Here is a 27,971-nt window from a genome sequence, read left to right as displayed (position 1 = left end):
TGCATCCATCCTGTTTTGGGGATGGGACGTTACCCAGTTCTCCTTCTGGAAAGAAACATCCATTGAAATCCACAACTGGGAAGAGCTTTGGGTGCAGCTCCTGGGGCCCTCTCCTTGGTGATGCCTTCTCTGGGCCAGCTGGTTGTTGGCCCCTTTTATCATCCCATCAACCCTGCAGACCTTGTGGTGGGATGAAGGTGGCAGTTTTTGGCTCTGGAACTTGCATGTGCACACACTCTTGTCTCTGCCCAACTTTCTGCGCTCCCTCTGTCCCTGACTGCTCTGGCACTGTCCATAGCACTTTTATCACAGTGGGAGAAAGCTTGCATTGTGGTTGAAACTGTCAGTGGACAGGAGCATTTTGCCTCTGTCTCTCTGGTAAGCGGAGCTTTGACTTGCTTTGTGCTTGAGCCTGAGTTGCATCCCATACACTGGTGTCCCTATTTATAGCTTGAAGCTAGCCTCATGCTCTGTGTGAGACACTGCATTAGCACAGACTGTTCCCAGCTAACCGGAGGCTCTGCCTGCAGTCTAGAGGGGAAACCAGCACCGACTGTTACCCGCCAATTCCCAAAGAAAGGAAGAGATGTCACTGTTACAAGTAGGTTCATCTTAATAAGTGTTGTGACCAGTCAGCTGGTATTTTAGGTAACATACAATAAGCATCTGATTGAAATTAATTCATAAAGTGTATGTGGGAGCTTTTGTTTAACATGTTCTGGGATTGTCTGTCACTCACTCCCTTCTGGACTGAATTGCAGCACAGTTCGCACTCTTGCTCTTCCCTCAGAACCTAGAACTGCTGTAATCTATGCATTCATTCCCTCCCTCCCAAGAGGGCCTGCTACTGGGCACAAGGGGACAGGAATTAGGAGCAGGGGAATCCCCTGAGGATTTGCACCGGTCTTATTTTCACTCCCCACACCTGCAAGCCTTATATGTCTAGGAGTTGACTGCACACTCTGCACAACCACACTCCTCTCACTTTGTGCCTGTATCAGTGGGCCACAGTCAGATGGGAATGGAGCACAGAAAGCCGACTAGCACACGCCTGTGGCAAAGCCATTGTAGTTAGCAGGCTTATTTATTAAGACACAGCAAGACTTAAGTCACATGCTAGATTTAGATCTGTGCTGGGGAACGCTTAGGACTATGCACGGATGACCATGCTGTAGGGTTCTGCACCTAACCTGCTTCCCAGATCACAGTTATTTGCTCTGGGTCAATTCTTTCCTTTTGCAAATCAAAACTTAGCACCATAGATTGGGGAACAGGGAACCTCTCACAAACTGGTGTTGCTTTTTCTGTTGGTCAAAAGGATTCATGTACCAGGCATTGGTTCTGGGTCTGCAAATAAAATAAAACTTATTTGAGTATTTAAAAATTAGTTGAATTTCCTCTGATATTTACAGCACAATAATAGTAACTGAGCTTTTGCTTTTAGTTTTTAAGGAAAGATGAGCCCCCTGGGTTTGTCTCAGAGCCATGATAATCCTCCTGAATTCTTACTCCTACTCAAATGCCCTGTATTGTGGCCATTCTCCTTCCAGCTGAGAAGGATGAGATAGGATCTCCTTCACAACAGGGATGTCAAATGCTTCCTAGGCTGAGGTCCAAAGGACAGTTTAAAGTATAGCTACAAAGTGAGGCAGTAGCAACACTTTAGTTAACTGTTCTCTTCACTCACCCTGATTTCTAAGCACCCCTGGTTCTGCCAGCTTTTAGAACACAGAGCAATAGGATCTGTTTGCTGCCTCTACAGCATTCACAGCATCAGCTGGCCCAAGGGCCAGCAATTAGGAAGGGCAGATTAGGTCATAGAGGCAGCACTATACCTAAAAGATGCCACCATCTTATGAGATAGCATGCTGGGTGGGAGCACTATGCAGGGGAAGCTGAATGGATACACATTCCAAGTCATAAGAATGCAAATATATTAGCAGGGTTACACAGCTAACCTCTGAGTGGGAAAGGGATAGTGAGTGTCCAGTGTTGAAAGATATCAAAGAAGCAATAAAATCTAACAAAACAGTAATAATGGATGAATGGCCTTAGCTATCTGCATATAAACCGTCAAGTGTCTTGTGAGGACAAGGTTTAGAAATGCAATTTTCCAATACTTTAAACAATTGCCTCTCAGAACTGTCACTACTAGAGCACATGACTGCTTGATTTAGTCCCAAGTAACATGCAGTTGATTCATAGAGTAACTCTGTTAACCATTAAATAACAATGACCCTAAAATAAAGCAAATTAGATACCCTTGGGAAAGGGATCATACCAAAACCAAGTACTATAAATGCCAAACTTTACAGAAGGGGATTTCCAAAACCATGAGGGCACTTAGGCAGAAAGACTCTGAAGTCAGAGGTAAGGAAAATATTTAGCCCCAGCATAGAGGCTACATAAGCAACCATAACAGAATCACAAAAGGCATGTAGACCCCTCAACAGAAAAAAGTAACAGAATGTCAAGGGAACAATCAGTATGGTTAAAACAGCAGTATGGTTATTAGAGCCAAACAGAAATCCAGCTCCACTTCAGCAACAGAAAGGAACATAAACGATGACAGATAATATGCAAGACCGAGATTACAAAAGGACCTCAGGGAATTTGAAGAGCAATTTGCCAACATCATAAAAGCAAGTAATATTTTTAAGTACTTCAGAAGCAGAAAGCCTGTGAAGAGAATCAGTGGGTCTATTGGATACCAGAGGGCAATTAAGGAGGATAAGGATGCTGCTGAGAAACTAAATTATTTCTTTGCATCAATTTACACCACAGAGGATGTTGGGAAATCACCATCTCTTTTCAGCTACTAAAGACACTTCCAGATTGAGGTGACAATGGAATATCTCTGGTCCTGAGGGTGCATATCCAAGAGTTCTGAAGAAACTTAAGAATGCATGTTTTTGTTAGCAGTTGAGCCATTTCAATCTCTCACACTGTATCAAAGGACCAGAGAGTAGCAAATGCATAGCTATCATTGTTTTTTAATGAAACAACACCCCCCCCCCCACACCCACACACACACACACACACACCCACACACACACTAGGAAGTTATCAGTGAGCCTTACTTCAGTACCAGGTAAAACGGCTGAAACAATTAAAAGACATTTATGAAAAGTCTAGATGAACATGATAGTGTCAAACCAGCAGGATTTCTGTAAAGGAAAAATCAGGTCTCTCCAATCTATTGAAACTGTTTGAAGAACTCACTTCCATTAGATATCATTGAGGCCAAGAGCTTAACAGGATTCAAAAGTGGATCAAGAATTTATATGGATGAGAGTATCCAGTTATATTAGATAATAAAAATAAAGGACAGACTCTTGTGCCACAGGCATAAGTCAGGCACTAGCTGATAGGGTTTAGAAAGTCGCTTTCCTTATGGATAGGGAAGTCTTCTATCTTTTTCTGAAGCAACTGGTATTGGCCACTTCATAGGACATACAACAAGACAGACTGCTAGCATAATCCACTGTGGCAATACCTATATTCTACAGGGTTTACTGCAGAGCAATATGAGGAGCTGCCTTCAGAGCACTCATTGTCTTGGGGACATGGAAAGGTAGGACCTGATCCTATGAGCTGCTGAGAACACCCCGCTGGCACTATAGTTAATATAGTGGCAGGCACATGATGCCTTGCATGATCAGGTCCTTTATGAATAGGCATAACTTGAAGCTATTTATCCATGTTTACCACAATCCACAGCCCCTAGGAGCAGCTTCTGAGCTGCCTTTTGTCCCAAGGATGCTTTATTTTAGCTGAATATAGATGAAGGAAGCAGCTTCTGACATTTTTCCAGTTCCTTAGTGCAGCATGTCAAGGAAAGGATAGCATCCCATCTTGCTAGTACAGTCCCTGGATACTATGGTGATTGGTGCTATATAGATGCTAAGAGGCTGGTTTGCCCTTTGGCTAGAGCCTAGGTGCCAAGCCAACCCTGATTACCCACATGAGAGGAATCAAACAATTTCTGAAAAAGAGCAGAAAGTGGCTGCAATAAGGGGGAAGCTCAGAAGGTGGAAGAAAGATGCCCTTGAGACAAGGAAGGGCTGAGAATAGTTTGCTAAGGCAGGAGGGATTCTGACCAGACCAGAGGAATTTACGCTGTACCCAGCTGAAGGCAAAACTTGTGTTTAGTTTTGAATTTTAATGTAATAAATCAGATCCTAAAGAGGACTGTTGTGATTGGACTGGAAAAACCTTCTGTGGGAGTTTATCTGGGGATCCAAGAAGGGAAACTGAAGTGAAAGGTTGTGTGTAGGGCTGTCCTGAGGCCCCTGGGCGGTGCTGTGAGGTGGCCCACTCCTCAGACACCAAAACAGACAGACTGAAAGATATAGACAGATCCCCTCTTCCACTCAGCTATGGGTAAAGGGGTGTAGTAGCTGGACTTTCAGGCATCATACATTTTGCGTTTGAAGGCTGCTCAGTTTAACAGTGAGTGCAGGGAAGTTGGTAATGTGCTAAGCATTTGTGAAATAGAAGTCGTTACTTCTGCTGATAGAAGTAACAGGCTCAGATCTGGGCAATGTCAGAGCCAGAACTGGTTTGGCATCTCATTTTAACCCCTTGCTGAGCACAGCTTGGGAACATCCTTCCATGGGGACCCTTAACACTCACAGGGGCTGCAGACTAAGAGAATGAGAGGTTAGGAGGAATCCAGTATCCCTCCGTTTCCATGGTGACCAGCAGGAAGTGAGATTCCCAGGCCAGCATCTCCCTACCAGAGACTGCACATGAACATGCAGGAGAGATGGGCTCCTCTGCAGAGGCTAGAGGGGAAGCCTTTTCTGTGCCAAGAGCTCAGGGAAGGGCTGAGGCTGGAGCTGGTGCTCCCTGTCTCCAGGCAAAGGGGGAAATTGCCCCAATAAAGCAGTGAAAAGAACAGAAATGAATCAGATCCCTCCAGCTGCAGCAAATTATGGAGAGTCTGGCAGACACACCCCAGACATACCATGGCACGGGGATGACTCCCCTTGACAAATCCCTTCCCCTGACTTAGGAACATAAGAGCTGCCATAATAGATCAGTCGTGGTCCATCCTCTCAGTTTCTGGTCTCTGACCAGGGCCTGTATTAGAGCTTCAGTGAGAGTGTACAGGACAGGGCAATTATGTAACAATTCACCCGTCTTGTGGTAGTCAGAGGTTTAGGGTCACCCTGAGCATGTGGTTGTGACCCTGTACATCTTGGCTAATAGCCATTGATGGACCTATGCTCCATGAATTTATCCGGTTATTTTCTGAATCTAGTTAAACTTTTGGCTATCACAACCTCTCATGGCAATGAGTTCCACTGGTTAGTTGTGTGAAAAAGTACTTCCTCTTATTTGTATTGAACCTGATGCCTATTCATTTCATTGGGTGACCCCTGGCTTTTGTATTGGGGGAAGGGCAAATAACACTTCTCTGTTCACTTTGTCCACCCTATTCATGATTTTATAGACCTCTATCAGATGCCCTGTTCGTCATCTTTTTTTTCTAAAATGAACAGCCCTAATTTTTTGGTTTCTACTCCTATAGAAGTCTTTCAATATCCTTGATTATCTTTGTTTCCCTTTTCTGAACCTTTCCCACTTCACTACATCCTTTTTGAGATGGCAAGACCAGGACTGGGTCATAGTATTCAAAGTGTGGGCACACCAGGGATTTATATAGTGCATTATGATATTCCTGTCTCTTGTCTATCCTTTTCCTAAGAGTTGCTAATGTACTGTTAGCCTTTTTGACCATTGCTGCACATTGAAGGGAAGTTCAGAGAATTGTTCACAGTGACTCCAAGATCTTTCGTGGGTGGTAACAGCTAATTTAGAGCCCATTATTGGGCATGGATAGTTATGCATTATTTTGCAATGGGGAAAAATAATCACATCAACATTAATTGCCATTTTTACCTAGTCACTCAGTTTTGTGAGATCCTCCTGCAACTTCTCACAGTCTGTTTAAGTGATTAAGAGTGGTTACCAAAGTGAGCCCAGACACTCATAATGGGGAACCAGGTCAGATTATATTGATATTTTGTGTGTGAGTGAGAGAGAGCATTTGATATACATTGATTCAAACCGGACAAACACTGAAAACTGGTTGATAATTGTTACTCTGTGGTTTAAACTTAATGTGAACACACTATGACTTTACAACAGAGGCTGTCCACACGAGGGGAGGGGGGGAAGAAGAGGGGACAAGGAGTGGAAACCTAGGGACATTTTAAAAACTAGAATAGACCGAACATGAGTAAATGTACATTCAGGAACAATCCTGGCAATCGTCTGGGAGGTAGGGTGGATGAACTCACAGGTCTTTTCCATCTCTCATAATACTAGCACTTTATACAGAGATTTACAGTTCCAAAGCACCATGCAGCCATTAATTATTTTGAATAATGATAAATGGTGCTATATCCCATTGAGGGAAAGAAATCTGGGGAGATACCAGAGATGGATACTGGGTCTAATTTTAAACACCTTCCTTAATTATTTAAAAGAGGAGGTAAACAGCATGTTAATTACATTTGCTGATGATACTGAATAGTGAGGTGGTGTGAACACCAGCCGGGACAGAGAAGTGATATAAAGGAACTCAGGGAGGCTAAGGTATATGGGCAGGAAATAAAGGAGATTCATCTTGAGAAAATGCAGCTAATCGAGCTGGTAAAAATAATTTCTAAGGTGCTTGCCACTACAGAACCTAGCTGCAGTAAAAACATTTCAGTGAGAACAAGGACTCTCCAGAAAGTCAATTCTTCAAGCTAGTCTTGGGTTAATCATTGGCTTCTGCTTTGGAGTACATTGGGGGATTTTTCTTCTGCACTGGTTCTTTGAGGAATGATATGGAAAAAGTGGGCTTGGAGCGCAACTTCAGGATGTAGAAGGTTGGATCTGAAATACATATATATAGTGGGATGGAGGCAGCTGGAAAGCAGTAGTGTCAAAAGGGAATTAAGACTGATAGTGGATATCAAACTGAATATGGAATGCCTGATTTGGACGATGCAGTGCTATATGGCAGGGGAACATTAGCCAGTGCTCTGTACATAGAGACATCAGATAGTTGCCTGGGAACCTCCTTCTCCGTATAGCACTGAATTCTGCATTCATTTCTGGACCCCTCAGTACCAGAGGTTAACAGATTAGGAAATTATGAGAAGAGCTACAGAAATGATGGGGCTGGAAGTGTTGGTTTCAATGATGTGCTTTATACCTGAAGACCACTCAGAAATTTTATCTAGTGCAGAATCTGGCTTCCTGTTTCCTCTGTGCTTCCTGCAGCAAGAGGAATGTTCCAAAGTCTAACACTGGCTGTCAAATTGTTTCTGGGCGCAATTAAAGACACTGGTTTTAACCTGAGCTGGGCAAACTATTTGTAACAAGTGATGTTGGTTCTATTTTCTATTCTCAAACTATATGGGGACCTGCAGGGAATTGTCTCTAATCTCTTGGTTATGTGGAATCATTTGTCTGAACTACAGCCTAAAGATTAGCTTCAAATTGAGCACTAGTTATTTCATATTCTTTTTGTCATCTAAGTCACATGGTTTTGTTTCTGTTCCCTGATTTGATGACAAACTTTTAACTAGAGAATAACGAATGACAACTACTAAGTAACAAACGAACAGAGAATAATGGTCACTGTTTGCATGCAAATGCAAGGATTTTTACGAATATCTCACCCACGAACATTTGTACAGAGACTGGAATTCCAAATACTCGTTGGAAAATTAACAGAAAGAGGCACAAATATGGCCAAATCATATGGCTGGATTTTACACACACATTCTCATATATATTTTCCACATCACTCAACCAGCTTTCATTGCAACCTATAAAGCTCTAGATACCTTAGATCCTGTGTACCTCAAAGACCACATTTCGTCTTGTGTTAGACAGCAGCTGTTGCAATCAGCTGAAGTACTGGTGGAGGTGCATTCTCAATAAGGGACCCTTGACTCTCTCACCCCACCCCTCCACAGGACTGGCAGAGCTGGAATTTATTAATTTTAGGGCATATTGCACAGGGATTTTTGGGAACGCTGGGCTGAACCTAACTGAAATATTAGGTAAGGATTAAGGCAGTTTCACAAATAGTGAAGATTCAAATGATTTATAGACCAAAGCATTTAAACTTCACCTGGAATTTGATGGTAGGCATCAACATCAGCCTCATGGAACACTGGAGTCATGTGCATCTTGTGTGAGACACTGCTGCCTGCCTGCTAATTAAGCAGTTTCCAAAGTGGTCTTACAGTCCAGCTTCCTGTAAAGTGCAGTGATCTAGATCTGGATAGTGGGGGTAGGGTTCAGACTGGAGAGGATGCAACCTCTTTGCCAAGGACAAATGATAAACAGCATTTTTGTTAACTGGAGCTACCAGGAGAACCAGAAGCAGATGAAGCTATGCGCATGAGTAAAATATGGCAGGAACAGTCATTCAATAAAAGGGAGCTAATAGAATATCCACCACTTCTTCCAGTTGCTTCCCCAGTTATACCTTTCGTTTTATCTAGATGGAGTCTTAGGACTAATCTACACTAGAGGCACTATAGCAGCACAGCTGTGCTGCTGCAGCGCATCTGGTGCAGACGCTCTATGCAGATGGGAGAGAGCTCTCCCGTTGGCATAATAAAACCACATCCTTGAGAGGTGGTAGCTATGTCAGGGTGGAAACATGAAGTTTGTCACAAAGACAGTTTGAGCATCTAGCTGAAAGCCAAGAGGAAGTTAGGAATATGTTAATCGATAAGCATGGTCAACTAGGCGGCGGGGGGGGGGGGGGGGGGGGGGGGGGGCGAGTTTTCTCTCAAGCTAAATAAGATAGTAAACTGTCTCTCTTTTGGCTGAAGTTGTATTTTTCCAATTTAGCAATAAGCTATGTGCATGCCTTCTTTTGTAACCAAATACGGCAATGTAACCAAATACGGGAAGTTCCTTGTGCAGCTGTATGCGTGACACTGTTTATGCAACTCACCGTTAATTCTTCTTTGTATTACGCATGCTTACTGCAGTTTGCTGTATAACAATGACTTGGTAATAAGTCCTGTATAAAAACCCTCATGCGACGCAAATCGGGGGCGCAGTTCAGCTGAAGCCCCAGGTAATTACCTTGTAATAAAGGTCTTTTCCTTGCCCACCCAAACAGAAGTGAAGACTGTTTTCTTCTATATCAGCAAGAGAAGAAGAGAAGTCTCTTACCGACATAGGCTTGTCCACACTGACACTTAGGTCAGCGTAATTTATGTCACTCGTGGGGTGGCTTATTCACACCCCTGAGCACCATAAGTGGTAGTATGTACAAGTCCTCCAATCAGTTAGCTCTTTTACAAATCCATTCTCTGCTGAAGGCTTGGTAAGACACTCATCTGGGTTAGAAGGAACAGAAATGCAGAGCAGGGTTTCTTGGGCATACTGAAGACACCATAGACCACGTTTCCTTCCTCAGATACATTTGAACAGGAGGGATGATAGAGTGGAACCCCTGGAACTGATTAAGACTACCTTTGAGGTTTCTCAGAAAGAAAAGAGGAGACACTTTACAACCACTGGCATGAGTAGATCAGTTGCTCTTGACATGTCAGTAACAACTCATGCTCAACCAAATGGAAAGCAGCTGACCAATTTAAAATAATATACATGGACACCTGACCTACATTCTTTGCCAAGGGGAGACCAACCAAAACCATCCATGAATATTCTGCACTGTATCTACGCCTAAAACTAAGTTGACAGTGATCAAAGATCTGAGGTATTGCTGAGGATGCTGCACCACACATCTCCTTAATAACATTCCCCTCCAACGGAATTTGTGAAGAGTGGTAACAATTGGACAGATTTCCAGTAACAAGAGAGAGTCTTGCTGAAAAAACAATCAGTCACCTCTTTCAGAGAGGCTAACTTCCTGCCCTCCCTCCCAAAGGCAGACCTTGCCAATCGGTCTGTCCCTGCAATTCCCCATTCATTTTCACAAGCGAAGAGAAGCAGGACTATGAAGATGAGGTCATGGTCTGCCAATTGTCCAGCAACTCTGGATGCTTGGTGGGATTTATCATCCAAGACTCAAACAGAGAAACTGTTTGTTCACTTGTTCACTTGAGAATTGATTACTAGCATGGAGGCAAATTGCTCAGTCTAAATCTGAGCAGTCTTCTGTGACAAGCAACAAACTCCTAGCAGTGGGAAACACTTGACCATCACCAGATGCAAACAACCTGGAACTGAGCACCCACAATTCCCGTTGACTATACTGGAAGTTGTGTGGCTGCTCCATTCCTCTGAAAATCAGGGCATTGACTGCTTCAAAATTTTCCTCTAAAAGAATTAGAAACCTCTCATCCTAAAGGGAGAGTCAAAGTCTACAGTCTGAGTCATCAGGAAAGAACCTGAAAAAAATGTTTATTTCTGCAGAGCCTAATTATCGTGATCCACTGGAAAAATATCTAAGCCCAATACTAGGCCTTATCTTATCAGTCTTAAATGACTTAACTTCCAAGCATAATACATCCCCAAGTGATGATTATAAGTGAGGTTCTGCTGTCATACATTAAACAATTAGATATCAACCCAGAAGGGATATTCTCCTACAGCTTGGCTGAGAAATCTTAGTTCCTTAAGCTGTTCTTCATCCAAATTCTCTATCAGAAAGAATCTGCTGACCATTGTAGAATACTTTCCAAAAGCATATGGAATTTTCTATTTAGGATGCTGCCACTTATGGCTAATTTGAACAAAATAATCCTCCACAGAAGCAAAACTATCATCTAAGCTGCACAGAACTAGAAATTCCTGGAAATGTGCATTCACAAAAACAAAGCAAAACAAAACCAGACAGACAGAAAAGTTTTTCAGGGTTAAACTCTATTTAAAATCAATATAGAAAAAGGTTATGATTTCACAGTGCTTCTCCTTTGGTGTTAAGACTATCCTGATCTTCTATCTGGACACAAACCTTTGGTGAGTGTCTGGAAGAGGAAGGCCAAATGGGGTATCAAGGACAAGCTGGAAAAACCTAGCAATTGCAGTAGCAGCATAAATGCTCAGAGTTCTTTAGCTCCTTGCTCCTCCTCCCACCCCAGATTTGAATCCTAGGGGCAAACCTCTGCTTGTGTAAATTGGCACCATGCTGTTAATGTCAGTGGAGCTGCACCAGTTTACATCAGTGGAGAATTTGGCCTTGGAAGAGGCTTTCCAAGTCTTCCCATTTCCTTGACAGCATGGCATTTTCCTTAATAACCATGGTGAAAACAACTTTAAAGGCTGCTACATCTGTTGCTAACTCATCCTCATGTGCAGAAACTCACCATTCCCCATGGATTAAAGTGACAGAATCCCTTAATTTAGTAATTTGTAGGCAAAATTTGTCGATTTCAGCCTGTGAGTGCTGTCAGATGTCATGGTGGACACTACCAATTAAGAAGTAATTTCTTGGCTTGATTGATGCATAGCTAGTGGTCCCTCAGCAGTAGATTGTCCCATGTTCAGCCAATAGCATATTGGCCATAGCTTTCTTCCCCCCCTCCACCTCCGCATCCATTCCACAAGAGCGTGATCTTAAGAAGTATCCCAGAGAACTAGGGCCTTCCCACTGATCTTTGGCCTTTGCAGAGCTGTGCAAGGGGGGAGGATTTGCCCCTAAGAAGAGGATGCTCCATTTATTCCCTCCATCCTGGTATTTGGTAATAGTGGAAATAAATTTAAATATTGACTCTGCCACCTCTTTTACGAAGAGGTGCTCTTCACTAGACAAAGCAATGGCTGCCACCCACATCCTCAGCACCAGGATTTAGGAAAGAGACACCATTCTCCCCACAGATGGAGCCGAGACTTCCCCTCCTCATGTGGTAAATTAATCTTTGAGGTATTAGATCAGTGGGTGGTTGGGTATGTTTGATAATACACATATTGCTTCATGTTTGATTAGCTGGTGAAGCCCCCCAGCTTGCTGTTCATCCATGTTCAGAGAGCAGATCAGGGGAGACAGTGGGTCAGGCTCTCTGCTAAGCAGTCTCCTTACTGGTAGCCTCAGTGGAAAGACTAAGGCTTGAATGGGCCATCGGGACTGATTCTCTCCCCGTCCCCAGGGACGGTCCCTTCCAGGGCAGGGATGAAGCACACTGCTCTTCCAGTGTGGAGGGAGTTTTTACTAGAACTACCGTCCCATTCCTCCTCCCTGAGAAGCTTTGTTGTTTCCATTGCAGGGGTAAGATGTCAGCTGAGATGCTAAATGCTTGATTCTTATTCCCTGGGGGCAGAGCACATGGCAGTGATCCCTCTTTTCTTCCCTATACAGCCTTCTTGCAACAGGGACACTGAAATATTAAACCAGACACACAAGGTTTGTTTTTTTTGTTTGTTTTTTTTTTAAAAGACAAGAGACAGAACCTGATTAGTTAGAGCAGCAGCAAGATAGCACTTTCTAAAGAAAGAATTGTAACTTGGAAGTCTGAGCCAGCAAACAGTATCTCACCCATGCAGGGTTTTACACACACAGCACTTCTCCTCCATACAACATCTCCACAGCTTCTTTAGAGGCATGCCCACATGCTATCAATGCAGGCAGAATAAAAAGAGAAAAGAAAATACAGAGAAAAGAAAAAGCAATGGACACTAGGAATGATACCAGGTTCTTTCCATAGTAGACCTATTGCTGGACTCCACACCACATCGCTGCTGGGCTGAATGAGCATGGCCTGGAATAGCTTGTTTTGTCTCACCTGTCAAGCTCTCATCCTTTTTTTAATTGGCTGAGTTCCAATATTGCATGCTGCTGGTCTCACCAGTAAGCTGGCAGCTAGGCGGGGGAGGGTGGAGCTAGGGCTACATCCACTATAGAGGGATGGATGTTGCTTACCCAGCCAGCCTGTGTCTCATTCACAGATTAGCTGTCCTTGAATCACTGCCCTTCAAATGACAGCTGAATTTAGCTTTCCGTGCAACACCAGGCATGAGTTGCATCCTAATGGCCTCTGAGTGACAGCAGGGACAGCCACTTGCAGCCCAGTCTAGATCCTTATCTACCTGCCTCTTTGGTATTTGGTCCACAGTCCTGATGTCAGAGCCAATCAGCAATCAGAGTCCAAATGGTGGCGAGAACTCTGTAGATGGCCAGGGCCATATGGCTAGGCCAACTCTTTCAGGAAAGGAAAGAAGCCCCCTAGACCATTTCTAGAGCTAGAACTGAGTCCCTGGAACCCATTTTATGGGTTTAGGACACAATTGAAAGTGGATGTTCTGAAATGCTGTAGGTTGTTCTCATGGCATCTCTCAGTCCTGATCTACACTACAAAGTTAGAAACGACTTGACTTAGGTCGACCTATCTAGTGGTGAATGCGTCTATAACTAAATTTGTTTCCCACCGATGTAAGCATCCCATTACAGCAATGCAATAATCCACGTCTCTGAATAATGCAGAGTCACACTCAACCTACCTCCATCAATGCAGTGAGTGTAGACACTGTATTACCTGTATGGAGCTTAATAGTCCTCCAGCAGCTGTACCACAATGCCCCTCTCCACACCAGTGGTCAATTTTAACCTCCACTGCCCAAGGGTCACAGTCACCAGAAGCCAGCCCACTTCTCCCCCCAACCCCCTTTTAAGTCTCTAGTATGTTCTTGAAATGTCTTTTACTGATTGGGCTAGTAGGTGAGCTTTTGGGCATTGTTGTGCATCTGACTATGCTGGCTCAGTGCACACAGAGCTATTAGACACTTCCCTGCCTGGTGCAGGAAAGAAGTCATGGATCTCCTTGGCCTGGTGGGGGAAAGGGCTTGCAAACCCAACTAAGGAACAGCCATGTCTGTCTACAACAAAACTGCACGCCATATTTGGAATGGACTGCGTACAACTGTGGACACTTTGCAGCAGCCTGATGGAAAAACCCCTGCAGTGCACACTAATGGGAGTGAGATGGAGTTCAGCTGGGGGAAACGAGCCAGAATGCAAACCATGCAGTGAGTCAAGACCTGTTTGAACCTCCACTGGAGTCAAACATGTCCCACCAGGGAAGCATAGATGAACCTGATGAAGGAGGGGGAAAAGGGAGCTTGAATATATGTATGCATGCATTATTCCTTATAAAGTTTTTAAAAAAAATCAGAAAAAAGCCTTTGTTCCCTGAAAGCCTCCTCTTCCTCCCCGCTGTCCTTCTGCCCCATTTAAAAATGGCAGCCACTCCATCCATGTGTTTAGAGTGAATCTTTCTCTACTCTTAAAATGTTAGGAAATAATATGGTACTCTGAATTACCTAGTCCACATCAGTTCTGCATCCTATGCTCAGACAGAAATAGAAGGAAGAGGTAGAGGCTGCATTTGCTTTTCCATTCTTTGACTTGATGGGCTAGGTAGGGGACTCCCCCCATTTTCCCCATGCAGAGTATTCTGCTCAATAGGGACATCCCTATTCAAAAAACAATCTCAGTGAAACTTTTCATGGAGATACTCTGCACTACTCTTTGGAACAGGAATGACACGCTCCTTTCTTTCCCATGCCACTCTGATGAGTGCCACTCTGCTGACACTATTGCAATAACTGGGCTAGTAGCATGTGAGCCCAGGTGGCTTCAGGACACCGAGAGCAGCTGAGTTCTCGGTGTCGGTCACCCTAGAAGTGATATGTCAGCTACAGTCACCACTGTCTGAAAATATTGACAATATTCACTGCACTTTCCCTATACTCATACCCAGGGGTACCCAGTATCTAAACACACTGTCAGGGGACAGACCATGCTCCCTGCCTTCCCAGCTGTACTCACCAGGGCTTGGGCCTCAGAGCACAGCTGTACCAGTATGCTCCAAAGTTAAAGTGAGGATTAGCATTTCTTATTAAAGGTACCTGTGGGAATAATGTAAGAGTTTTGAGACTTCTTTCCCTTTCTATTGTGACTAAATCTAGAGCTGTACCTTTCTGTTTGAATAAGCAGCCTTTGGTGTGGTGCCCTTTAGAGATGCCCCCTCTACCCTTTTTGCTTCACGCAAAGAAAGAAGAGTACCTGGAAGGATGTTCTGTGAGATCCTCCCGTCCTCAAACAGCTGCTGATCATGAACACAGGGCTTGGAGGGGCTAAATGACCAAGATCAGGGAGGAGAACCAAGAATGGAGAAAGCAGTGGCTGCAGGAGAAGGAAAGGGACCAAGAGGTGCATCAGGAAGTGCCTTAGGACATTATGGGTTTGCTCAGGCAACAAACTCAACATTGCAGATTTCTGTCAAGCTACACTCCCAAAGACTCCAGATGCAGCAGCCTTTCCAATCCATTGAAAACTCCATGGCTGATGCTTTCTATACCCTGACATAACAGGTGGCAGGATGGTATAAGCCATTCCCCCCCCCACTCCAGGTCAGGGGTAAAAACAAGGAGAGCCATAACTATGCCTACACCGACCTGTGAAAGCCACAGGACCAGCCACAATACGCTGCATGATTTGTAACATGACAAGCATTGTAATAGGTTTTTATGATATTAACATGACCAGAAACCCAAGTGAACAGAGGGTGGGTCACACTCTTACAGTGCTGCTGAAGTGGTTTTAGCATGTGTAAATGCACTTTTTTCTGGTTTCTTTTCACACAATTAAGTTCTATTTTTGGAAACAGTATATTTAGTAGTTTACACCAAGCAGAATTGCTGCATTACAGAATTCATAATGGGAGTCAACCTACCCTATTTTAAGCTCTGTACACATGAAGGCACATACTTTATACAAGTATCACAACACTACTGTGGGCCGACTGTTAAAATGCTCTTTTAAGGCCTACAGATCCATTGTGAGCTCTTTTAATAGCATTTGTTGCCAACCGTTCAAATTTAGTGGTCAGCCAGTCCACCCCATCCCTGCACCCTCCTGGTAGCTGTTCCCTCTTTTCCCTCACAGATACACAGCATGCAGCTCTAACAATGTGATGTTGACCTTGCTGAAATCCTATCTAGTCAGTAAATGGAGCCAATAACCTTTCAGTCTACCAAAAGCACATTCAGTCATCCTACTCCTGCTGAACTGGTAGCTGAATCTTTCTTTGATGCTGTTGAGGTGGCCATCGTACAGCTTCATGAGCCAGGGGACCGAGAGGTAGGCTGGGTCCCCCAGAATCACTACTGGCATAGCAATATCCCTGATGGGAATGCAAAGGTTGGGGAAGAATGTCCCTGCTTGCAACTTTTGGAAGAGTTGTGTGTTCTTAAAGATGAGAGCATCATTTGTCTTCCGTGGCCAGCCCACGTCAATAACAGAAGTGCCCCAGTGATCCACTAGTTCTTGCATAACCATAGAAAAGTAGCTCTTTTTTTTGCTGTACTCTGTGGCAAAATAAGGTGGTGGCAAAATAGGGATAAGCATCTATTGCCCCACTGCAGTTTGGGAACCCCACTGATGCAAATCCATCCACTATGGCCTGCACATTTCCAAGAGTCACAGGCCTGTATAGCCAGAGACAACTGATGGCCCTACACACTTGCATGACAGTGACCTGCCGCTGTCGATTTTCCAACTCCTAAATGATTTCCCATGGCCCAATAGCAATTTGGCATTGCAATAATCCAGAGTGGGACTACCACTTGTTTTTCCAATGTCAATGTAGCTCTCATTCTGGTGCCCTGTGCTGGAGGGAGCTTGGCATGCAGATCCAGGAATGTGGCCTTTGCATCCAGAAGTCCATCATCCCAGACTCACACTAGGGTGTGATCCCATCAATAAGTGCTTGTTTCTTGGGTCCAGAAATGTGATCCACTATGGGAAGCTGCTCTGTGAATTCCACCAGCCATCTGGCACTTTTATTCTCTGCGTTCACCACCAAGAGTTATTGAAGTCCCCTCTTCTTCCTCCTCATATAGCCAATTGTAGTAGAATTGTGCATCCTGTATTAACAATAGTCATGAGAATTGTGTTGAGCTCTGCAGAATCCAGACCATCCAGAATGGCAGAGACCAAAATTCAGTGTATTGGACTGTGGGAGTTTTATAAATGGTGCAAAATTATGGGATGGGACAAGTGACATTGAGGAAACCTGACCCCTCATTTTGAGAAACCTCCAGACAAATTACTGGTATCCCACAAAACACTGCAAAAAAGTGTCCCACAAGGGATTGTGCCAGATGGTGACATGGGGCACACTGGGATGGTATTTTCCTTCCATGCAACCACTTGTGGTGAGGAGACACAGTGCCAACACAAGTAGCCAAGTGATATACAAAGTTGGCAGCTGTACACCCCCATAACTTGTGTAGACATGGGAAGATTCTAGAGAAGCCTCTTTGAAGTCTTTAGTCTAGATATGCAGGCCCAAGAGATCTGGAGAGATCCGTTAAGCTTGGGTAAAGCTATCCTGAACTGAACCTTTTGAGGTTCAACCATCACTAATGATGAACCCCTCAGAGTCCCATAAAGGTGTGGAGCCAACCATACGGGAAGGCACGAGACCCCAGTTTACAATGAGGTTAGGATGCAGTGGATGTTTTAGAGGTGGATATATGGGAGCTTTGTTGGGCGAGGAAATAGTGGATCATGATGACCACAAGTCTGGGAAACACTGGCCCAGATTCTGGACCATGCCATCTGCCTTTGCTCTGCTCTGATAGCTAAGGATTCTCCTGTGCTCAGGGATGTCAGGTGCATGTTATGGAAGGGTATCTGGCCATTACAAGCTGCTCTAAATTACACTAGGAGCTGAAGCCGTCCAGAGCAACCACAGGGATGGGAGCATGCACAATTTACCTCCTGCAGCCTCTAGTCAATATTATGGCCATAGGATTTGAAAGTTGGTCAATTTCATGATTTCAGAGGTTTTCATCTGAATTTTCATAGTGTTGTAACCATGGGGGTCCCCCAACCAAAATGGGCTGCGGGGGGCGGGGGCGCACAAACCTGTTGTAGGTGTGCTCTGACGGCAGCAGGGACGCGAGTCTGGGCTCCCCTGTGCTGCTGGGTGCACCCCAGCCTGGCTGGGGCTAGCAGTTAGGGGCTCCCTGCTGGGGTGCTCACAGCAGTACAGGGGAGATCAGACCCACCTCCGGTACTTCCCCCTGCTGCAGGAAGCTCCAGGACTGGGCAGCAACCCTGTAGGTTCCTGCAGCTGGAGGTGACTTCCATTTTCTGCAGCCTGACTAGGAATGACAGCTGGGGCCCCCAGCTGGGGAGCTCCCAGCAGCATGCGGGAGAGCAGACTTCATGGGGAAAAAGCCAATTACATAGTCTGGGATGTGTTTTTCACAGCCATGAATTGGTAGGGCCCTACCAATAACTGTATCTAGCTATGTACAGATTCTTGACAGCCCATATGGGGCACCAGCAAAAAGACCCAGACATGCTCAACTTCCTAAAAGTGGGTAAGACCATCCTTCTGTGCCGTGGGCAGTGTGACACCTGCCTACCAACTACAGGCTGTGCAACACTGTCTCCTCCCCACAGCGACAAGCCTCATCTCCCCAGCTGTGTGAGACCACCCTCTCCCAGCTGTGTGCTGTGCAAGACAATGCCCCATAGCTAGAGGCCAAGCAACCCCCTTGCCCATAGCTATGAGCATTTCCCTAGTCCCAGAGATATTACCCCCCCACCCACAGCTGTGGGCCACGCACAACCATTCACTCCACTACTAGTTCATATTAAAGATAGGAGCAAATGATCATTACTATGAACATCATGAACTGCTATGCACTGACACTATACCCAGCCCTTCCTGCTCTGCCACCATTACACGCAAGCCCTGTGCAGCAATGCACAGCCCCATTCATCCTGCTCTTCTGCTGTGCACCCAGGTCTGCTCCCTGGTGTGTGTAGCCTCCTGCTCATACTGCAGCACTTACCCACAGGCTTGACAGCCATTGCACTCAGACTCTCCCTCTTTTCCCACTCAACCTCCTCCTTCAGACCCACTCCCCCTGCCATTCCAGTACTGGCTAATTACTGGCTCAGCACGTTATCTGTCAGGCAGCTTCCTATCTGAAGAGCTTGACATGGTGATTGAGAAGGGCCAGGTGACTGTGGTGGGACTGTAGAGATTGCTCTTGTCAGGGTCACTGCCCTCTTCAGCCAGTCCCGGAATCACTTGTGGGATTCAGTGTAGACACGAGAACTGGGAGGGACAGCATCCTTGCCCTACTGTCCTCCTTCCACACAAATGGTTTAAAAGAAGTGGAAGAAGAAAAAAAAAGAAAGTCAACAAGCTGGATCCTTGTTGAGTGTGCAGGCTGTGGGTGTGAAGCCAGACTGGGCCCCCTATATTGTAATGGGCTCCCAAATTCAAGTCCAGCCTTTACCAACTGGAGAAGGAACAGAGAAAGGAGAAGGCATAGGTAGTCCAGTGATGGGCCCATGAGACATGAGGCCACTGTCCCAACTCTTCCCTCCATCTGACACCGCCTCAATCCCAGGACTCTTAGGAGACTAAAAAGATGAAAACACTAAACGATGAAGTTTATACAGCATCAGTGCAGGTCTCCGACTGCAGCCCCTCTGCGCTGATGTAGCGAGACAGACAACTGATGGCATTTTACATCAGTGAGGGAGAATAAGGGGCGTGGGACAGCAGGGTGCAGAGGAAAGATGGGCAAAGCAGGACACGGGTGATGAGCTGAGAGAGGGGATGTCTGTGGCTGCAGGATATCCGCTGCAGAGGTCACTTTAAATGTAGTTTGCTGAGACTGACACTGTAGGCTGAGTTTATTGGCTCCTACAAACTGCCTACAACCTGTCAGGACCATTGGACGCTATCCAAAAGAAATCATTAGCCACTGAAATATTGCACCCTGACTCACGTTGGAACTCTGTTTGCTGCTCCATGGATTCTGTTCCCCTCCTCACTGGCAAATCCAGCTCAGCAGCAGCCACAGTCATATGTTTAAACATTGCTCTAGGTTGTAAATAAAAAGATTCCATTCCCAATGACTGATGGTTCCAGATATGAGGCCCCCTTAAATTCTCATCGGGAGACATCTCAGAGAGGATTACAACTGAGGGTTACAAATATAATTCCTGAAATCTATTGTATGCATATGCAGTGCACCCAGATACCATGGTGACAGGCATGTGAGAGATAGGCACACAGGTGGACACTGGATGCTGCCACTTCTGGGAATTCAGCGTATTCTCTCAGAGGAATCCTCTCCTTAGCTGCGGTTTGAGAAATTTGGGCCCAAAGAATTCAGGCAAACTGGCTGCACAGTATTTGGTGAACATAGGAGTATTATTTTAACGTAGTTTTACATTTTAGTTTATGGTAGGGACACAGGAAGTGTGGCCTACGGGACTCTACAATGCCACATTTGCCACCCTCATCTTTGCTTGGACAGGTGGATTGTGCGCCAATCATGCTGGACCTGAAGACTCCACCGGCTGCTAGATTGAAGAAGGAGGTAGTGGTAGTTTGCTCTATTTTATACAATTTAAGGTTGGCCCTGGAACTCCTGACCAGTTTCTAATGAGGGTCCTTTAGCTGGGCAAAGACTGAGCTCCCCTGGTTTAAAATAAAGGATGAAGAAAATCAAGAGCTATTCTACTAGTACCTGAAAGTGGAGATCATGTTAAGGCCTTGTTTTACTGAGTAGAGTAAAGGGACAGTTGTTAGGCCCAACAAAAGTTGTCAATCTAGCAGAGTTCTCTCTAACTAAAGGTCAAAAAAAATTGTGCTGAGCCCTTGGAGACTAAGGCAGGGCACAGGCAGCGTCTTAGTGCCACTTTCAGAAAGCAACATCAGATGATTGCAGGTGAACTGAGGTTCAGTGAGAGTCACTGCCCCAGCTAGGTAGGAGGCCAAAAGCAAATGCAAGGGATTAAATTTGCAGCCAGTGTAAAGTGGCCGAGCTTCATATGCCAATTTAAAGCACGTGAAGAGCTGGCCCATAGCATCAATGGGCCGACTGGCCCCAGCTGATGACTGTCCAGCTCTCCTGTTATGCGATGTACATAGACAAGGTGCCTTTGTGCAGATGGAGTCTTTTCATTATGTGCCTAATAAAGGGTGAGTGTTACAGGTTTCAGCATTCATGATCGAAGGCATGAGTAACAAAAAGGAAAGATGCAAGATTTTTGTCTCGACCACATCCCTTCCACTAACCCTTGATTGCACCAGCGGGCAGACAGCAACACTTCATTTCACAGGACCGAGCCACTGTAACAAGTCGGGTGAGTGCAATTGCCAAGTGCTCACCCTAGTTCCAAGATCTTCGTGATTATATGCCCAACAGGGAGTCGGGCTGAGTAGAGGGTGCGTTCAGGGCTCTGCCTTGAGACAACACCACATTCCAGGTGGGATGGATGGAGACAAACACACCCATCCACCTGTGGAATCTTTACAGCAGCTGGAAGAGTTATGTTTAGGGTGTTGCCTATCATCCAGACTGATGGGATGTTGATGCCCTCTCAGGAATGAGAGGGAGCTTTCCAAAGGCATTGCCCACTAGGAGGAGAGACCCACTACACAACGGGCACTTAGGATCAGAGCCTCAAAGCATTGTTTTGTATTTTGTTTTCTGAACCAGACAGACAGTCTTTGTGTTCACTGGAGACAAGTGACCGCGTCTGAATGATGTGATGGCTTTGATTATCTGCAAATCCAGGCATAACATACATGTGGGCAAAACAGACCCAGCCTTTTATTAGGTCCTGTTCAGCTCCCAGTGAACTCAGTGGAAAGGTTTCCATTGACTTCACTTGGATTTGGATCAGATCCCCAAGGACCCCCCTCCCGCCGTCTTTTCTGACAGCAGCTGGAAATGTTGGAGGGTAACAGCATGTCCAGCCCCTCAGGGGTGTGTGTGGTGTGTGTGTGGCAGCATCTCCAGTCTCTCTCCAGCAACCGTCCCTGACTGACATGCAGGGCAGCCCTGAGAAGATCTGGAGAAAACAAGGGCACCAGTTGATAGCAAAAGACACGAAGATATGGAAGTAGGCAGACATGCCTATAAATACTTGCCCTGCATGGTCTAAAAAACCACCATGCTGAAGGAAGCTCACCCCTGCCTAGCTGTCTGTTCATGCAGCAGCAACAGCAACTTCCACTGAGGAGTCCAGCTAAACTCTAGAAGCAGAAGGATGGCTCAGTGCTCTGAATAGCAGATCTACAGCATGTGTACTCTGGAATCACAGGTTTGACTCGTCAGGCTACGACACACTTCATCCTACCAAGGCGGAGAAGCCAAGTGCCAGGCAGTTTGTTACGGATATGTTAGTCACTGCAGACTGAGCCCTGTCTGCTCTGCATGGCTAGTGAAGGTCATGTGGCGCTTTCCATAAGAGGAAGGTCTTACTTTAGTGTCCTTAGCAAAATCTTTCCTGTCCCTACACCATTGTCTTTCTGCCTGCTGTTCTCTACTCTGGAGGAGGCTGCATTTTAGTAGTACTGCCATCCCCACCTGTTCAGAAAAGCATGAGTCAGATTGCCCTTCCCCTCCCACCCAGAATCGGGAGATTTATCCTGATCTGGAGGCCAAAGAGTCACATTTTTTGATTCTTTAACTCCCCTTGCCTGCCTCAATGTGTGCGTGACAAGTGTGTTGCCAGCACCCACAAATGCAGGGCAAGTAATCTTATTGTGGCCTGTGCTGCAGGAGTGATTGTTAAAGGACCCAAATGAGATCAAGGTGCCATTGTACTAGACATGGTACAAATCGAGTCAGTCAGTCCCTGCTTTGAAGAGCTCATAATCTAGTGCAAAGCATTGTGGTGAGTTTGCAATACAGGAATATAAGCCCATCAAATATATGGGCCACCAAACATCCCCTAAATGAGAACAATTTTTAATCTCCACTAACTTGGGTTGGATTCACACAGCTGACTAATGGCATGAATGGCTTTATAGTTTATTAGCATCATCCTGAGGCATCCAGTCCCCCATAAGCACTAATATTGCACTTTGGAGAATGTAGCTCCTTTCTGGAAAGCTACATTTTATCAGTCAACTTCTGGGCTTTTAGAATTTACACAGGCAGGGTCTCCCACTCTCTGGACATAGGAAGTCTCCCACACACTAGTCTCACACACACTCTATTCCCTGTCTGTATTTAAGAAAAAAAAATGACAGCTCTCTCTAGCCAAAGCACAAGGACTAAAAATGCAACAAGCAAATATTAACACAGCATCCAAATTTCCTTCTAAATAGAATGTTCTGCAATAGGAAATCTGTGTGAGGGCCTTTTACACACTCACCTGTCTCTTCCCCCCAACATAAGCAAAATGTGAAACGTCAGATCCACAGTACAGATCTCTTTCATGTCAGCTATAGGAGTAACTGGATGTGGGAGGAGGGTAGGAGGCAAGAGACCATGCTGTTATCTTCTCTGCCACTACCCAGCAGACACTTGGCTAATGGATTACACCAGTGTTTGAGACACAGTCTTGGAATAATAGGCACCAGGAATTACTGGCTCTGAGAGCCCAGTGTAACCTAGTGGGTTACAGAGCCAAGGCTAACAAAGGGCCTGTTTGGGTAATCCACATGGATTGAACCTGGGCCCCCTGGATGTAGGGAACACTATCTCCTGGCACTTGAGCTAAAGAACCTGCCCCATTAATAGAGGAAGAGTAGCAGACTCAACCTATACATGTAGTTTAGCCACCAGAGTGTAATTTTGAGCCCCACTGTCAGCGTGGGTTATGCAAGTTCGTCATTTCAACCACTTCTTCCAAAAGAGTGTGGCAAAGTGATTGTGCTGTGGCTTGGTTAAGTTAGTAACTGGGATTTTAGCCCTATCTCTACCTGAAGTGACACTGTGCAGGCTCTCAATGATCTGATCTGTAAAATGAATGATGGTTATGTCCCCTAAAAGGAGGTCTGTATGAGGCTTTGATTAACAGTATGTATTAGGAAGGGAACAAAAATATTAACAGTCAGCTGAACAGCTAGGATTAGAACACTCAAAGCTCTATAGGGCATTGTGTATGGGTATTGTCTCCCTCTCATATTTGGTGTTTCTAAAATCATGTCAAGGCAGGAGTTTTCACAACAGCTGCCACTACAAGTGCCAAAAGTCACAGAGCTCATGATATGTTCACTGGAGCTGGCAACACTCTTTCAGCAGTGCTGTGTTCTTGTGGTTGTGAAGCACCTTCAGGATAAGAAACATGAGCAAATGCTGTAGTGATGGAGGAATCAGTATCCACTTTAATATGTGCCTAAGGACCCTTCCAATTCACAGAATTAGAACTTTAAAAACAAACAAACAAACAAACAAACCTATTGTACAAATGAAGTATTTTTGCATCAATCCTTTTACCACAAAGCAACCTCCTTTGATCAGTTCATTCATACCAAGTGTTTGGGGTGGGGAGGAGTTTAAATGTAACAAGAGTGAAAGAGTTTTAAAGATTCTAAGATGTGTATACACAGAACTATCACTGCATTAGATGATATGATCTCAGTACATTACATATAAAACTGCAGATTTCTTTTGCTCAAGTTCTTTATATAAACTAATTAAATCACTCTGTAGGGCTGAAAAAATTACCTGTTTATATAGAAATTATGTTTGATGGTGTGTTATTGAGCTCAGTGAGGTTTGTGCAGATGGTCTTGGTAAAGGCTAGCATGTTAAATGCTGACTCAGTCCACTGTTTACTCTGGAATTCTTTTTCACCCCATGAAATGCAAGTCAAAATTCATGTTGTTACCAATAAAAAGAAACACTGCTGCTTTTAAAAAAATTAGTCTGGCAGGAGTGCTCTTGGGGCTGATTTTTATGAAGGGCTTGTAATCTAGGTGATTTGTTTCAGGATGTAATGTAAAAGTGCGAGGTAACTTTAGACAATGGCTGATCAATAAACTACTCACTGATGGGGAGTGTGAGACAGACTGACAAAATCCACGAAAAGCAAAAGGCAATGCAGACTCTCCCTGGTGCCATAAAGGCCTAACCTTGCATCACCAGTATTGATGCAGATGATCCATTTTTATTTATGGAAGTCTAAGAAAACAAGCTACAAATACAACATGATTTAAGCAAGCAACATGGCCTAGAAGGATTAATTGAGGTGAATGCTTTGGCTTAACCTTTGGGTTTCCTTGCTTATATTTGACTCACAAATTCAGTGTTGAGCACAACAGAAGTAGATTTTTAAAAAGTATTTAAATAGCACTTAAAGAAACATCCCCCTGGCTAGCAGAGAGAGCTGACAGGCTAGACTGACACAGGAGTGTAATACTCAAATGTAGGTAATCTGAAACAGGAATTTACTTGCTAGACTGCAGCAGCTCTTCCTAAATATCTACTCCCAGTGTGCATAGTGGCTATTCTTATGAAAAGCAGTTACGGCACATGCTGTCTTTCCAAAGCGAAATGTTTCAGCCATTTTACAACATGTTTTGTTTGCATGATCAGATGCAAGTGTCACACCCGAGCTGCTCACCACATTCTACTGAATCAAACTCGGTTTGGAGTGTTAAAGCTCAAGTTCGGAGTCCTTAAATGGGAAGAGGTCCCACTGATTTCCCAGGCCAAGTAAGAATAGCAGGATAGGGCCCGACAGGAATCTATTGTGCGTGTGGAGTTCAGTGATGAAGGTGTTTAAGCTAGTTAGCTGAGAAACTTTCTCCTGAGCTGAGTGCTGGTCCCAGGCTGGAGACAGAACCACTTGGCTTCACATGGCAGCTCTCTGGCTCATATGGTGGCCAAGGAGGCAACCTTGACTGGAGACAGAGAGGCCAGTGGAGATGCAGTGAAAGGGAAACACAGCCGCCATATGGCAAGTGCATGAGAGATTCAGATGCTGCCACCACCTGTAACCAGATTGGGAGCCAGCAAGAGGAGGAGCAGCTGAAGCCCAGCCAGTACAGACAAGACATTTATAAATCAAACCTTATTGCTACTTACATTAGGGTACTTGGTACACTCATTAGGACAAAATTTCAGCACTCACAGTCTTTATCAGGAGGCAGCATGGGCTGGCTGCTGCCTCCTCCTCCCAGCATAAAGAGGCAGTCAAAACAGAGGCAGTCTTTTTCAGTGGATGGAGCCCTAGACTAGGACTCAGGAGACCTGTTCTCTTCCTAGCTCTGCCACTGACCAGCTGTGAGACCATGAGAAAAATCACTTCCCCTCTGTGCCTCAGCTTCCCCGCCCCACGGTGAAATGAGGGTAGTGTTCTGATCCTCTTGCAGGAGCGGCTTTGAGAAGAGCTAAATGCTCTCATTATAACATCTGCAGCAGACCTAGGAGTAGGTGTACTTACAAAGCTATGCCAGGATTGCATGGCTTCTCTGTGAAATCAGGGAGAAGGGCTCTCTCAGATTGGCTCCCATGCCATAATCACTGTATTGGATGGGTCTTGCTGCTCCAGTCACAGTGCCTCTTTGAGGCCCAACATTAAGCTGATGGGAACAAATCTTAAACTGAAGCCTTTCCTGATTCCCAGAGAGCTGCGTATAGAATAGAAATCACATATGGAAGAGACCCATTAGATCATCTCTCATCTCCACTTCACCGGTGAAATCCTGATCCCACTACAGTCAACAGGAGTTTTTGCTATTGACTTCCATTGAGCCAGGATCTCCCCCGAGGGGAGAAGCAGGAATGTTCATTCTGCAGTCCAGTTTCAAGTTACATGAATGAATGGGTTAATTCCTGTCTGGAAGATTTTCCTAGTAGTCAGCCGAAAGCTTCCTGTAATTCTATCCTGTTTCTCCTAGTTATACCCCTTGTTCCCCCCAAACATCCCTTTTCTCTTCTTGATGTTCAGCCTTCCAGACAGGTATCAGAGCAGGGGGTGCTGAATTCTGAGGGTGGCTGCTCCCGCTCCCACTCCTGCACCCCCCCTTTCCTCCACACATCGTGAAGGGCCTACCTGGCCCTCCCACACAGGGTGGGCGGTGGGGGTGAGGCTGCCTCATCTGAGATGGCACTGGGCTGGAGCAGTGGGGGACATTGGAGGCTCTGATTCATGCTAAGGCTGTGATCCACCACAACTCCCAGATCGTTCTCAGCAGTGCTACTGCCAAGCCAGCTATCTCCTATTCTGTATTTAGGGAAGACGACCAAATTCTCAAGTGTGGCACCTTACATTTATCTTTGTTGAATTTCATTTTGCCATCTACAGCCCACTTCTCCAATTTATCAAGAGCCCTTTGAATTTTAGCTCTAACCTCCCCCCCCAGCTTTGTGTCGTGCAGATTTGCTCAGTACACTCTGTTCCTACATCCAGGTCATTAATAAAGATGTTAAACATCAGACCCAGAACAGATCCCTATGGAACCCCACTTGAGATTGCCTTCCAGTTGGACATCATTCCATTAATAGTTACTCATTGTTTGTGGTTGTTTAGCCAATTATCTATCTGCTTAATGGTAGTTCCACTGAGCCTACATTTTTCCAGCTTACTTACCAGAATGTCATATGGGACAGTGTCAAAAGCCTCGCTAAAGTCCAGGTATATTATGTTCACCACATTCCCCCATCCACTAAACCAGTTACCCTGTTAAAGAAGGAAATCAAACTGGTTTGGCATGATTTGTTCTGTATTATCCATGCTGGCTGCTAATGATTACCCCTTCATTCCCTAGGTATTTGCAAATGGAATTTTGTATCCATTGCCCAAGTAGCTTCGCAGGTATTGAGATCAGGTTAACTGATCCATAGTTCCCCAGCTCCTCCTTTTTAAAAGGCGGGTACTACATTAGCCCTTCTCCATTCTTCTAGAACCTCTCTTGCAATCCACAAGTTTACAACCATCATTACCTGTGGCTCAGAGATTTCTTCAGCTAGTTCCTTCAGCACCATGAGGTGAATAGTATCAAGTCAGCAGGACCTGATACATCAGATAGTGTATAACAGAGGGACTGATCCATTTGCACTAGACCAACTTCTCTAGCAACCTCTACCTGCTATGCTAAATAGCCTTATATGTGGCTCCTAATATCTTTCCTGCCCCTCTTTGGGCCTTTTCAATCTTGGCTTAACATTTAAAGTGAGGAACCCAACACTGGGCAAAGTTATGGTGTCCCACTGTCTTATGATCAAATGCAGTGGTTCCCAACTTTTTTGGATTG

The 27,971-nt window shown here is 45.0% G+C and overlaps 1 protein-coding gene and 1 long non-coding RNA gene across 3 annotated transcripts in view; both read right to left on the bottom strand.

Annotated features, from left to right (window-relative positions):
- NALF2 (NALCN channel auxiliary factor 2) overlaps positions 1-27,971 on the bottom strand; it is a 67,442-nt gene that overhangs the window by 26,234 nt on the left and 13,237 nt on the right.
- LOC137153959 (uncharacterized) overlaps positions 1,057-27,971 on the bottom strand; it is a 33,793-nt gene continuing 6,878 nt past the window's right edge. The window contains exons 3-4 of one of the 2 annotated variants that reach the window (XR_010919979.1): positions 14,996-15,115; positions 1,057-1,347 (exon numbers count right to left, since the gene is read on the bottom strand). This is a non-coding gene — a long non-coding RNA (uncharacterized lncRNA). The remainder of the gene's footprint in view (positions 1,348-14,995; positions 15,116-27,971) is intronic. The other variant, XR_010919978.1, reaches the window with a different exon arrangement.

Source organism: Emydura macquarii, unplaced genomic scaffold (assembly GCF_026122565.2).
Source record: "Emydura macquarii macquarii isolate MOO-44397 ecotype Brisbane River unplaced genomic scaffold, CSIRO-AGI_Emac_v2 contig_1253, whole genome shotgun sequence".
Classification (NCBI taxonomy): Eukaryota; Metazoa; Chordata; order Testudines; family Chelidae; genus Emydura; species Emydura macquarii.
This window is presented reverse-complemented; position numbering and strand designations above follow the sequence as displayed.